General features: G+C 38.8%; 2 pseudogenes; both read left to right on the forward strand.

Annotated features, from left to right (window-relative positions):
- Window positions 1–1,001: 1,001 nt before the first annotated feature.
- Window positions 1,002–2,421, forward strand: LOC118334002 (annotated as a pseudogene).
- LOC118334003 lies at window positions 2,418–3,394 on the forward strand (annotated as a pseudogene).
- The last annotated feature ends 1,248 nt before the right edge of the window (window positions 3,395–4,642 follow it).

The raw sequence follows: 4,642 nt of genomic DNA on the forward strand, positions 1-4,642 counted from the left end.
GGAGGGCATCTGGAGAGGTAAGACGTTTATTTTAAATACCCTGGCTAGTTTCCACTGTTCAGTCAATCTTTTGCTGACTATACCACATATGTCCCTTTGCTTGGCATCATAATATACTTTTGTGAAGTGTCGCCGTTGACTTGAGCAGTTCTCAGTTGTAATTTGACTAATCTTATCCGTCCTTTTAATCATAGTTGTACCTATAACAACAGCTGCTAGTACAAGTTGACATATATGATTACACATCTGTTTGTTTAGCTATTGACTAGTCTCCTGGTTTTTCACTATGCTCTGAAAATCCTGTCAGTATTAGAACATACCGTGATTTATTAAATAACAGTTTGCAAAGTGTTGAACATTGTGCAATTACAGTTGGACCATGAAGTGGTTTAAGTTTTCAATGATGAAATATAAAGTCACACATGTCGCTGGGCTGAGTTATAACTGGCATTATTCGCTGTCCATGGTGCTGATAGCTTTTTTCTCATGTCTTGAGATTCCTGTTAATACATGTTACCACTCCTTTGTAAATGCAGTTACCTCATACTTTTTTGTTCATAAATATTTAACGAATGAAATTCAAAGTTATTATATGTAAGCATCAAACATTTTGGGCGGATTGGATGTCTCTATCTTCAGTCAAAAGAAGTGTTTGGTCACTTGAAGGAATCTCCTCACCTGCCACCCACAATGCATAGGGTCAACGTAAATAAACATAAAACTTTGCCACTCTGCAATAAAAATAGCTGAAGAAACTATAATTTCCTTGTAGTGAGCACAGACATCGCATGGTGTCAGTGTGTTAGGAAAAAAATGGCCATAGCTCATCGTCACTGCATTTAGGTTCCACCTCTTTTTAGCCCTCTCAGTTCGATACTGGCAGAATCGCTTGGTGGCTTTCTGCTGCCTTTCTGCTGCCTTTATACATACTGCCCCGTGTTTTTAACATTTTTGAAATAGAGCGAACATTTACATACCCAGATATGTTGGATTGATTGCCTACAATTTACCCCGTGAGGAATCGATAACAGTTTAATTTGTGATAATGGAACAAAGAGGACGCGAGGTAAGAAGGGCGAGAAGACGGTGGATCGGCTTCGTGGTTGCGGTGCTTTTGTGGACTGTGGCCTCAGCGCAATTAAGATATTCCATCTCTGAGGAAGTTAACGAAGGAACTGTGGTCGGGAATATAGCAAAGGATTTGGGATTAGACAAGAGCACGTTGAAAGACAGGAAGTATCGCATTGTTTCTAGCGGTATGGAACCTCTTTTCCATGTAGATCAGAATGAGGGCATCCTGTACGTAAGCCGGAAGATTGACAGGGAAGAAGTATGTGAGCGAAGCAGCACCTGTTTGATAAATCTGAAAACAGTGCTAGAAAATCCACTGGAGGTACACTACGTAGGAGTGGAAGTCCTGGATATAAACGATCATTCTCCCAGTTTCCCAGAGAAAGAGAAAACGCTGGAGATTTCAGAGTCTGTTTTACCCGGAGTGCGTATTCAGCTAAAAGCAGCTCGCGATCCAGACGGTGGTCCCTTCTCTGTTCAGCACTATAAACTCAGTCACAATGACCACTTCCGTTTAGAAGTTAAAGATAAAGGAGAAGATGGTAAAATACCAATATTAATTGTTCAAAAATCATTAGACAGGGAAACTGCAGGAAGTCACTCATTAGTGCTGACCGCGCTGGATGGAGGTAAACCTCCGAAATCTGGTGACATGAATATTATAGTAAATGTTTTAGATGTTAATGATAACGCACCAGTTTTCTCTAACGATGTTTACTCCGTGATGCTCGATGAAAATGCCCCAGTTGACAAAATAGTCGTACAAGTGAATGCAACTGATTTAGATGACGGCCCGAACGGAGATGTAGTTTATTCCTTTAGCAACAGTGTGAGTCATAGATTATTAAACTTGTTTGATATCAATCCATCGACAGGTGAAATAACTGTGAAAGGTATAATAGACTATGAGGAGAAGGACAAATATGAAATTGAAATTCAAGCATCAGATAAAGGTCTGGCTCCTCTGACTACAGAAAAAAGCGTCATTATAAAGAGCGTAATTATCAGGATAGTTGACGTTAATTGATAATGCCCTGAGATTGGAGGTTACCTCATTTTCAAGTTCAATCCCTGAAGATTCCAGAACTGGAACTAACAGTTCCCTAATCAGTGTAAATGAAACTTGGACTTCTGGAACTCAATGGAAAATTATTTGTGCTGAAATGAGGATGTTCCGTTTGCTTGTCCACCGTTCCTTCAAGAAAAATGTATTCATTAGTAAACCAAATCCCCCTCTGGACGAGAGAAACAGTCACAATACTGAAAACTAACAATTACGGCAAAAAAGACGCTGGTCAACCACCATTATCATCTGAAAAGACAATAAGTTTGTTGTCCAGATGTGAATGACAACAGTCCCAGAGTTTTTACTGAGTTCCATATACTTTCTATGCAACAGAGGGTAACCATCCAGGGATCTCTCTTTTTTCTGTTAAAGCTTTTTGATCCGCGATGAGAATGACAATGCTCCTTTATATCCTATCATATTCTCAAGAGATGTGAAGCCAGGAAAAGTAAAATTGCTTCAAATTTCTAAACCATTAACATCTGAAAATGAGAATAATGGCACTAAAAGTTTGGATTTTTGTAACCTCTGAAAACGTTCAGTTCCAAGTTTTGTTGCCCTCAATTCTGGAACTCGCACTAAAGCAGCAACGCACAGTGAACTGTTCATTCATGGGATCCAGAACGAACAACGCTCAGTACCATCCTGTATCCAGTCAGCTCCAACGGTTTCTGCTGAAAGTGTGGAGAGATTCCCCGCAATGTGAAAGCAGGGATAACAAACTTGTGGACTAAAGTCAGAAGCCTATGACCGCTGATTATAGGATATAACGGCTGGTTACTGTTTTCACGCAGGAATTACTCGAACCACAGTCTCCTTTGTTTTGACCGCCTATATGAGGAACAGATCAGAACACTTCGCTCATTCAACAGACGACAGACGAGCCCGAGCACTAAACTGGTCATACTGGTGAAAGACAATGCAAACGTTTCACTCCTCAGCAACAGCTACTGTGATTGCCAAACTTGTGGAGCAAAGAGGCTTTGCCTGCTTCTGATGTTTTAAAAAGTTTCAACAAAGGATAGGAGGGAATGATGTGACTTTCCCTATCTGAGATAACTTTGGCTCCAGTTTCTGTACTTTTTCTTCGTCAGTATCATCGTGCTGATTGCAATGCAGTGCTCGTAAATCTACAGACTATACTTCCTAAATATCTACAAAGCCTAATTATGACGGGACCATCTGTGGTCCACGCATCCAGTTACCAGATCTGGAGACAAACGGTACATGTTAGTTGGACCCAGGAATGAAGTATAGATCTAACTATAGTGCCGGCAAGCCATGCAAATACGACAGGAGGAGTGCATCTGGAGAGGTAAGGCACATTTATACATGCGTGTTGTGTGTTGTTTAGTTTAGTTTTTCTCCCCTAAATTGCTTGGAGGTATTACTATTAGAGGTAGCATTAGGGGATATTTGTGTTTTTATCGGCATTTGAGGAAAATGTATCCACTTACATACATATTCAACAGATTCAACTAACCAGATCTGGAAATTTCACACCAAGTGTTTCTTTTTATCCAGATTATAAACTGGAATTGGTATCTGAGATGATCTCATGTGTTAAATCATTTTCCTATAAGGAAAGTGCATTGTTAAGTGATTGTTAAATGTTGGCAAATAACTCAAATAGTTGGTTGAGATTAGGAAAACACTGTGGTCTAACTCGCGTCAGTGAATATCCTTATTTAGTTGTAGTTACATTTGAAGGAGATTTGTAGCAGATTAAGAGTTTTGGTTGCAGACTATTAAATTTGTTTATTTGTTTTAGACACTCAAGTCATACCATAGGATTTGTTTTCCAAAGTATGGAGTTGAATCCATTGGTTGCTCTGTGGTTTACCTTTGCAGGTGTGATCCTTTTTTCTTTTATTTTATGGATTAACCTAGGCATGGTTAAACAATAATATGAATTGAGCATTTCATGAGTACTTTCTAGTTAATACATTTTGTCAGTAGTTTGAAAAGCACCATCAGCATTCTGCCTTCTCTTATATACAGTTTTAACTGAATGCACTGTTCTTGCAGGCCATAAGGTTTTGATGTTCTTTGGTTTTTATTTTCCATTAATTTATTATTTTTCTTTTCACTCTGCCTTCATATTTGCTTTTTCAATAGCATTTTTACAAGTGTACGATAATTAAAAAATTGTGGATATCATAAAGGTGTACTTACAGTTGAGTTTTAGTTGCTTGTGCACTGAGTTGAGAGATATCCTGCTTTCAACAAAGGAGAGGTGACTGACCCCAGATACATGAGCGTACTGCATCAGCGTTATCACCATACACACTATATTGCAAACTTAAGTCTTTTGTTTACATTTGTACATTGTCATATAGCATGAACACAGAAATTATGCTGGAGTTTATGGTGCATGATTGTACAAGAAACCTGAAATAGAAATAGAATTATAATACTTTCAGGAGCTAGACTTACTGAGTAAGTTGTAGTCGCTGTCCATGGTGCTGAACATGTTTGATCTCATTTTCCAATATATATTGATGA

This window comes from Morone saxatilis, unplaced genomic scaffold (genome assembly GCF_004916995.1).
Source record: "Morone saxatilis isolate NCDOM2014 unplaced genomic scaffold, NCSU_SB_2.0 Contig22, whole genome shotgun sequence".
Lineage (NCBI taxonomy): Eukaryota > Metazoa > Chordata > Actinopteri > Moronidae > Morone > Morone saxatilis.